Source organism: Monodelphis domestica, chromosome 6 (assembly GCF_027887165.1).
Source record: "Monodelphis domestica isolate mMonDom1 chromosome 6, mMonDom1.pri, whole genome shotgun sequence".
Classification (NCBI taxonomy): Eukaryota; Metazoa; Chordata; class Mammalia; order Didelphimorphia; family Didelphidae; genus Monodelphis; species Monodelphis domestica.
Genome location: NC_077232.1, coordinates 306,224,275 through 306,234,580, shown reverse-complemented (window position 1 = coordinate 306,234,580; position 10,306 = coordinate 306,224,275). Strand labels below are relative to the sequence as shown.

Here is a 10,306-nt window from a genome sequence, read left to right as displayed (position 1 = left end):
CTGAATTGAAATCCCAACTCTATTATTTAGTATCTGTTTTACCTTGGGCCTGTCTTTTAGTTCCATAGGGACTCAGTTTCCTCATCTGTACAATAAAAAAAACTGAAAAAATGATCTTTAAAGTCTCTTCAAACTCTAAATGAATGGTTTATAACATTCTTTTTTTCCACTAGACTACATTGCTTTTCAAAATCTTACCCAGAGTCCCATACATTGACCCTATTCTCTATTTCCAACCCCACTAAAAACTTGGATTTCATACTTGGCTTCTCAATTCCTCCACTCCAAGATAGGGCAGTTGTTTTTGTTTTGTTTTGTTGTTTTTTTGCCTTGTGTTACAAGAGTTCAGACCTCTATGCTACTCTACTGTTTCCTTGCCATCCCCATCACTTTAATACATCAATCACTCTTTGACAAAATAAACCAAATTTTACCATAAAGTATTATAAACACCCCAAAAAAGAACAAGAGAAAAATCAGATTTTTCTTTTATACAAAGGACAGGGTGGGGGCACAAAAAAACTAAATTATACAGATTCTATCTATATATCAGCCCTCTAACTATATCATTGATCCACCAAATACATTTTTAATACATGAACTATCACCATCATCTATCTCTCCAGCTAATCTATGTACATAAATATGTACACATAAAAATAATTTCCTATCAATCTGTCAGTTTGTCTATATGTTAAGAGTTTTAAAAGTTGCTTATTACTAGAGCAATTTGAGGAAATATCCCTAAGGGTTTAATATGTTCTGAAACTAATCTTTATATCAAATAATCTATGAATTGTATTGGGGAAGAAGAAGGCTTTTCCTGTAAATCTAAATAATAAGAGACTGAATTACACTTTGGAAATATATCAAAGTTTTTTAGATTTGTTTTTATTTGTTGTATTGTCAGGTGATATTGAATATGGACCACTGCTTTTTTTACAATGTGCAACCTTTTTGTTCTCTAGTACCATTATGATGTTTGCTCTTTCCTTCTATGTTTCCATGGTGACTGAAAATGGAGCCCTTTCTTCAGGCCACTGGTCTTTGTAGCACTGATGTTCTCAGCCACAGAAGTGTACTTAGAGGTACCCTCCCTTTACACTTCATACAGAGACTCAAAGAAGAGACTAAGCTATCAGTCTCATCCAGGATTTCACTGCTGAGCTGAATACAAATCATCAGTTAAGTGAAGCAATGGTGACAAGAATTTGCTTAGGTATCTTTGTATTTGTATGTAATCATTGTATTTTATTGTTATTGCTGTGTACAACTTCTCCTAGTTCTGATCACTTCACTTTGTACCACTTCATATAAGTCTAACCAGGTTTGTTTGTTTGCTTGTTTGCTTGTTTTTGTGATCATCTTGTTTGTAATTTCTTATGGCTCAAGAGTATTCCATTATAGTCATGTACCACAACTTGCCCATTTGTCTCTTGGTGAATGGTTTGCATTCTTATAAATTTGTCTCAGTTTTCTATATGCTTGAGGAATAAGACTGTTGCCAAAGATTTGCTATAAATATGTTTTCCCCAGGTTGTTGTTTCCCTTATGATTTTGATTGTATTTGCTTTGTTTGTTCAAGAATTTTTTTTATTTAATGCAGTTAAAATTATCTATTTTACATCTAATAATGTTCTTTCTGTCTCATTTGGAAATAATCCTTCCCTTCTCCGTAAATCTGATAGATAAACTATTCTATGTTCCACTAATTTGTTTATGGTATTCCCCCTTATTTCTAAATGAGGCTTCTATTTTGACTTTATCTTAGTATGTTGTGTGAGGTATTAGTCTGTGCCTAATTTCTGTTTTCCAGTTTTCCCTGCCCTGAATTTTTTGTGGAATAGTGAGTTCTTTCAAAAGTTTGCATCTTTCAGTTTCTCAAATATCAGGTTATTATGGTCATTTACTACTGTATGCTGAATGCCATTTGATTGTGTTATTAACTGATTTAGTAGTCTGGTGGACTCCTTCCCCAAATAATATTTTCTGCTTGTATTTTTTGTCCTTCATTCTCAGAGGACCAATTACATCACAAATGATGTCTAATGCATGAATTGGACTTAAGTGAGGAAGGATTATACAAAATCATCAACCTTATTTCCTCTTTCAGGGTTATCAAAGACCAGTGGCCAAACAAAAGTCAAGAAAACTGGCAATGACCTGGAATGCATGGATTACCTTGTTTTTGTTTTTTGTTTTTTAATTTCTGATCAAGTTCTGAGTACTCTCCATGTCTGTTTCAGATGCCACCTTAGCTAATGTAGCAAATTGTTCTCATCCTTCCCTTGAAGTGGGAAATGTCTTTACATGCTTAAGGTAGACACCTTCCTAATTCACTGATGGGTTTGTGACTCATAGGTTTACCCTCAACTTGGTTTAGTCCCTCTACTGAAATTGTTTACTAAGGTATGACTGCTGGGCATGCTTTTCAGTGATGGCAAACCTTTTAGAGACCAAGTGCCCAAATTGCAACCCTCATGTGGCATGTGAGCACCCTGTTTTACCTCAGAAAGGGGAGGGAGGAAGCATTCTGATTGGGCTGATAGACAGAGGGGAAGATGATGTGAGAAATGTTCTCAGGTGCACATGGGGAGGAGGAATGGAGCAGCCCCCTCCAGCACTCTCTGGCTTAGGTGCCATAGTTTTACCAACATTGCTGTAGATTTCGGGGGCCATAGGTTAGAAAGTTGAATGACTGGTATACACAAAAGGCAAATAAGCAGCCCCCAAAAGAGCTGGGCAAGCCCTCATATCAGAGGTGCTAGTCCTCCTTGAATATTTCATGCAACCCAGATTACTTTAAAGCATGAATCAACATATACTATATATTAGACAGTATCCTAAATGCTGGAAATACAAATGCAAGACATTCTTATCCCTCAAGTAGTTCACCTTCTTAAAAGGAGAAGGTAACACATAAAAGGGAGCTTAAAAAGTGGTGGTATGCGGGTAGAAGGAAAGAAGATCCCAAAGCCAAGTAGAAAGTGAGCATGGCTAGTGAGGGCATTCCTCAAATGGAGATTCTGAAGAGGAACTCAGTTATCTAGTTTTCAAAATATTTTGAGAAACAACAACTTGCTGGAGCTTAGATTAAGAACCTTCACTCTAATTCCCCCCATAATTGCTGCTAAATAAATATCCAGTCTTTTTTAAAATATTCATATGGACTAATTCTATCTCTGGTATCATTTCATTTGAATGTGGAATTCATTCCAATTTATTGAACAGCTCAAGTTCTTCACCAATAACACATGATTAGCTTCCTGTTCATGTTTCTCTTAGATTAGAACCTATATCTGCAGCTCAGCAAGTTTTACTCCTAGTTCTTCCCAATAGGGTCATGCTGAGAAAGTCTGCTGATTCTTCCATATGACAGCTTCTGAAATACCTGGAAACAGTTGAAAAAGGCCAATATACTCTGTCCCTCCTAAGTTCGCAGGGTCCTTCTCAGGTCAAGGAGGAAAGGTACATAGAAGGCTGGACAAAGTATTAAGACAAAGTTCTTTTTCTCTCTCTCAGATCTCTGTGATGTGTTTTTTTTTCTCCTGTATATTCAGGTTTATAGGAGACCCACAGGGGTGTAAAAAGAGGTCCATTAGTTTAATGTCTTTGATGGAATAGTTGATTCATTCATTATTAGTGATATCAAGTGATTGACTTATTCAGTCAATCCACGTCTGCCTTCAGTTTTGTTATGTTCTCTAGGACCCTCAGTATCCTGTTTTCCTTGCTCTGAAAGTGGGGTGGTAGATAATGAGATTTTAATGGATAACTCCATATTTTTTTCTTGACTGATCCATTTCTATCTATCTGCAAATTTTACTATTTATGTTGAACTTTTTTCTTGGAATAGTTTTTAGTATGTAGCTAGGTGGCACAGTGAATAGATCCTTGGGCCTGGAGTCAAGAAAACCTGAGTTCAAATACACCCTTATTTTATTAGGATAAAGAGAGGAGGAAAGGAACAAGCATGTATTAATTGATTACTATGTGTTAGGTACTTGAAATACTTTCTTAGGTTGACATATTTAATTATTAAAACAATCCTGCAGAGTAGGTGCTATTATTATCCTCATTTTAGAGATGAAGAAACACAGATTCCTAGCTTCAAAGTAATAAAATGAAGATTTTTTTCACAGTAATTTCTTTTTATATATTTCCCAATGGTATGTAGGTGAAACAATTTTTGTAAAATCCTCTGCAAGCATTGAAATGTACCATCAATATTAGCACTCCTAATCATCATTGATATTTCCCGGAGACATGGAGATGGCATTGTGATTACAACACAGGACATGGACCCCCAAAGACAAGCGTTTTGTTGCTGTCTTAAACACTTACTGTGACCCTGAGAAAACCACTCAATTTCATCTGGCCTCAGTTTCCTTTTCTACGCAATGGAGTGTTTGTGAAGATCAAATTACTTAACGCATGTGAAGTGCTCTGCTACAAATGCTAGCTCTTCTTTTTATTGTATGGAATGAAGCTAGCTACTAGTTTCCAACAAACAAGCAAACCAACTCAAACCTCTTCAGTGCCTCTCTATTTGCTAACCTGGGACATTAGTTCAGGGAGGGAATTCACGGAATTTACTAGATACCTTCTTGAATCATCAATTGTTTTTCCCTGTAGAATGAAAGGCCAGGAATATTGAGTATAATTAAAAATGAAAATGTTTGTGGCCTCTTAGGACCTTGAAAAACAGATGGCTTAAGGAATCTAATTTGTAGTCTCTGTTACAACTACCACATTAAAACAAATGAAAAAAGAAAAAAAGAACCTTGGGACGAAGCCTTGAAATAGGAGTGGAGCTCAAAGGCCAATCATATCCCACCCCCACCTTGCTCAAAGGCAGGAAGGAGGAAAGGGGGGAGGAGAGCAATAAAAATCAATTCACAGGCCGGTGGCTCATTGATTCGAAGAGCCAAGAAGCTGCTTGGAAAACAATGACAGAATTGTGCTGGAGAGAACATGACATGAATAATATCTGGAGATTTCGACTTATAATTGTATTTTAGCAAGTACGCAGTCCATGTGCAGATGTGTGTGTGTGTGTGTATGTGTGTGTGTGTGTGTGTGTGTGTGTGTGTGTGTATTATGTTACCAGGACATCCCCAATGCATTCCCCTTCTCTCTTAATGGTAAGAATTCAATGTTACAACAACTACCTAATGTTCATTTAAGCCTTGTGCTTTTAATAGCATTTTTAGAGAATTTTTTCCATTCCCTTCAAAATCCCATACGTAACAATTTACAAAAGGAAATGGTGACATTTGTAAGAGGAAACAGGGTAATAGCTCCTTTGGGGACCGGAGAAGGGATATCTTTAGTATAGTCTGATGTGGATCAGTTTCCAATAAATTACTATGCAATCAGGGGAATATTCATCCAAAACCTATTAAGTGAATCAGTCACCAAGCATTTGTTTACTTTTTTGTTTCATGCTAAGCCCTAGAGAGACAAGTTAAAAAAATGTGGTCTCTTTCCTTGAACTACACTTGGAGGTCCTTTACAGTCTGATGGAGGAAACAATATCAAATAATGATTACATTCAAGATACATACAGAGTAAAAGGAAAATAGTCTTAAGGAAAAGTCACTAGGTAGGTTGGTAGAGAGAAGGGAGACTAGGAAAGGCCTCTTACAGGAGCAGGATTTATGCTTATCTTAAAAGAAACCAGGGAAGGTAGGAGGTCTCCTATTCTAAGGAAAGGATCATAGATTCAGAGCCAGCCAAAGTCCTTAGAGATCATTAAGTCCAAAACCCTCATCAGCTAAAAGGGGAAAATGAAACAGTAGTTAAGTGACTTGCCAGGGTCATTCAGCTACTAAGTTGTCCAAATCTGGACACTGGAAGAAGCCATGGCCATAAATAAAGCTTAGCTGATAGGGGATCACATCAATTCTTGCCTTTTTTGATCCCATGTTTGAACTTAGGAAGAAGTATGCAGAGCTCAAGTCCTCTCATACCTGTACGTATAGCACACTGATGCTGGTGACCCTTATCTCACTAGGAGGTGCATCTTTAATGACATCTTTTTTTTCTAACCACCTCTTAGTCAAATCTCAGTAAAAATGCATTTATTGGCCAGAGTACAACAGTAAACTTCCAAAGGCATAATTTGTGAGAGCAAGTGAACTGCCCGCTTTTTTTTAGATAGCTATTTTTGAAGTTATTTTTACAGTGTTGATGTTTTCTATTTGTGGAATTTTGAATTTTATTATGCTTTTCTTTAGACTGACTATTAAAAATAGAAACAGACTTGGTCAATGTTATGCCCTGGAAATGTCATCAACAGAGAGAGTGGGCAGTGGGAAGACAGGGAGAGTTTCCATTAGGTGTTTCCCTTTCCAGGTAGAGTGAACAGATGAGATAGGAGTCAGAGAACCTGGGTTCAACAAGTCACCTAACCACCTGTATTATCTAGATAAGTCATCTAATCTCTCTAGGTCTTCATTTCCTCTTATGTAAAATGAAAAAGAGTTGGGCTATGATCAATACCCTTTCTAGCCCTAAAACTCTGAACCAATTAATGTGATTTTTAATTCTGAATCATCAAAATCAGCAACCTATCCCTTGAATCCTTGTATTCCTATATTGATGTTGTATAGCTCTAAGTCATTGAATGCAAAGGTCTCTGAAAAAGTGAAATTAAAGTTCATCCAAAGGAGAGGGTGGAGGTGCAGGATGAAAGTGTTCTTGTGCATCTGCCTTTGCAACCTCATTGGGGTTTTCTTCGCAAAGATACTGAAGTGGTTTACCATTTCCTTCTCCAGAAAAATTTACAGATGAGGAAATTGAGGCAGAGTTAAGTGACTTGTCCAGGATCACAGGTAGTGTCTAAGACTGGATTTGAAATCAGGAAGATACTTTCCTGACTCAAAGTCAGGTATTCTATCCTCTGTACTACCCAGCTACCTCGTGGTGAAAGTGGGTAGCTTGTAATACATTCAAAAAAGTGAAAATACCCTAGAAAGAGTTTCAAAAACATGTATAAAGAAATGTGAAATTAGAAAAAAGAATATGCACTGGCCATACGGTGAGAATGAGGAATAATAAATGGGCAATCTAATATAAAATTCATTGTCAAACTCAAAAAAGAAGGGGAATGCAAGGAAGGCTTCCCTTCATGAAGGTGGGTGGTAAGTTTCCAGAAGGACCTGTACAGAAATTGCCACTCAAGACATATCATATAACAGTGGAAGAAAAATTTACAATGATACAGTCATAACATTGCAAACTCATTTGAGTTTTGAGAGGTGTTGATGAATAGACTTCTACAAACTGTAAATAGCAAATTTCCCCAAATTACCCATGTTTAATAGCAACGGAAAAAGCTAATCTTAGATAGTGGTTGAAACGTAATAAGCATGTTAAGAATCAAAGGACTTAAAGCTACTAGTAAGAGATTTACAATGGTATAATATTAAGGCAGATATTACATCATTGACAAATCTTCAAAAACCTGCCTTTAATATCTCTTTTTGACCAAATGCCCTCAGGTTTCTCCTTGTTCTTACTCTCCAGACTACCATGAATGTTGGAGAAAAGTACAGCTTGGAACAGAAAAGAACCAAGGGGAAATCATCCTTTGCACAGCAGAGCTGTTACCTTTTTATAACTATCATTACTTTTTCAGACAATGTGAATAATGGGGATGTTATTACTGGTTTATTATAAGGATAAAAGAAATCTCTTGAAATTTCTCTCTAGAAAGCTTGCAAATCAAGTTCAGAAATGGCAATATGATTTTTGTATTTCATAATGTTTATCAATTAATATTCACCTAATTTGATCAACTCAGTTTGTTTGTTTTTTCCTTTTAGTCATAGAATTTAGAGTTAGAAGGAATCTTAAAGATTATTGTATAATAAGACTATAGATTTCAAATAGGACAGGTTTCAGAGCCAGATAAGTCACTCAGGAGATAGAATGTTGGACTTAGAATCATGAAGACCTGAATTCAAATCTTGCTCAGATGTTTAATATTGATGTGACCTTAGCCAAGTCATTTGACTGCTCTCAACCTCAGTTTATCCATCTGTAAAATGAGGATAATAATAGCACCTATATCTCTGACATGAGATAAAATATATATAGTACTTTATAGGTCAAAAATTTATGTAAATATTATAATCTAATCTAAATATCTAATTTTTTCAGAGAAGGAAATTGAGATGCAGAGAAGTCCCTTGACAAATGCTATATAGCTGATAGGGAAGGGAATATTCATTTGTATAGCCTCTACTATGTGTTAGGTCCTCTTTAATCCTAAAAAAATCTCATTTTCAATCCCTATAATAATATAGGTGCTGTTATTATCCCCATTTTACAGTTGAATAAACTGAGGCAAAAAAAGTTGAAGCAACTTCCCCAAAGTCACATCCCTAAGGTCAGATTTAAATTCATGTTTTCTTAACTTCAGGCTCAGAGATCCAACCATGAACTACCCAGCTTCCTCCAATAAGTAGCAAATTTGAACTCATGATATACATACATACATATATATATATATCTTTATATATCAAAATCTTTAAATGCTCTCTTAAAAGGGGAGAAACAAAAACTGAAGTAGAGATAGTTTTATACTCTTTATAGGAAGGGAAAGTAGGAAGATTTTTTTAAGTAGATGCTTAAACAATACTTATTTGTTATGGTAATTTAGGGAGAAAGAATTTTGGAATGTTTGGAATTACTTCATTACCTGGATGACTCTAGTAAGCATCTTTCTCACACAGGGAGAAAAGGTTTTGCCAGTGAGGCACAAATTTTGAAGAGTAAGAGCTTAGAGATAGACAGACTCATTGTCTGTCAATTAAGTACTGATCTAGACAATTTGCGAGGGATTCTCCTACAACGGGCAAGTCTCAGGTTAGTGATTTGCTTTGAACATAGCAACTCTCAAAGATATTGGGTTGTGAATCAGCTGTAATCTAAGAAGATACAGGGAATCCCCACATCTGGACACTCAGATAATAATAAAAATAAGAATAATATAATTTGCAATGTTCTATTTGGTTACATTATATTATATATTACATTATTATATGTTATATAATGTTATGTTGTTATAGCATATTGTGTTATGTTCTTATATTGTATTATATTGTATGATGTGCTATTATGTTTGTTGTATTTACTTAGTTGTGTTGTGCTACACTGTGTTATGTTTGCTATGTCAAATTGCATTGTGTTGTGCTACCCTTTACTATATTATATTATTAAACTATCTTAAAATCAATACTATTCATTCCAAGGCAGAAGAGCAGTAAGAGCTAGGACATACCCATGGTTACACATTTAAGACTTGTCTAAGGTGAGATTTGAACCCATGACCTCCCTTCTTTAGGCCTGCCTCTATCCACTGAGCTACCTATCTACCCCTTGTATTATGTTATCTTACAATAAGAAGTCTATTCCCCAAAATGCTTTTCAATATTATTTCATTTGATTCTCACAACAAACTTCGTAGGTGGATGCTAACATTATGATCAACATTTTGTAGTGGAGGAAACCAATGAAGACTTCTATTAGTCTTCAGTAACTTAAGAAGTCACACAGTGAGAAAGATCTGGTTTGAACTTACACTCCTAGCTTGAGCCAAATTCCGGCACTCCAGTTCACTTCAGATCTTCTAAAAGCTGAAATGCAATTTCTGGAGAAAGTGGGATCTCTCTCTTTTCTGAATAGACCTCATTAGCCTCCATCCTGCCACTTTGTTAGTGGGGATGATGACTGGAGCCTTTGAAAATTTATTCTGTCTTATTTCCCTCTAGTACTTCAATGATGTCAAGATGGCTTCTTTCCATTATTTTTTCCTTCTAATTACCCTTTTATTTGTGTTTCCAGTGTGAGTTCTACTCTGGCCTCAGATACTGCTTTTCTTTCCTATTTAAATATTTCTATCTATACATGGCTTGCTTCCAACACTTCTTTTAGTGATGTTTGTTGAACTCCTTTCCTACGACTCAGTTCCAATTTTATCTTTTCATGTGTTACCCTATATTTCCTTTTGTGATAGCTCATTTGGATTATTATTAATGTGCTCAAATATTACCATGGAGTGCCATTAGGAATGGGTTACCTATTTAAAATGCTTTCTTTTCTGTTCCATGGGGCAGAAACATGGAATCATATACGGGAATTAAATTATCTGAAATTCAAAGATAAGAGAAAAGAGGAAATAATCTGAATACTTTGATACAGTCTTTCACTATGGATACTAGAAAGATTATTGAACTCTGTATCTGGTTAGGTTTAATAATAAATAACATTTACATTTGTCTGTAAAGTACTTATACTC

The 10,306-nt window shown here is 35.6% G+C and overlaps 1 long non-coding RNA gene across 1 annotated transcript in view; it reads left to right on the top strand.

The window, feature by feature from the left end:
* Nucleotides 1-1,021: 1,021 nt before the first annotated feature.
* LOC130455142 (uncharacterized) overlaps nt 1,022-10,306 on the top strand; it is a 41,558-nt gene continuing 32,273 nt past the window's right edge. The window contains exon 1 of the long non-coding RNA XR_008913070.1: nt 1,022-1,219. This is a non-coding gene — a long non-coding RNA (uncharacterized LOC130455142). The remainder of the gene's footprint in view (nt 1,220-10,306) is intronic.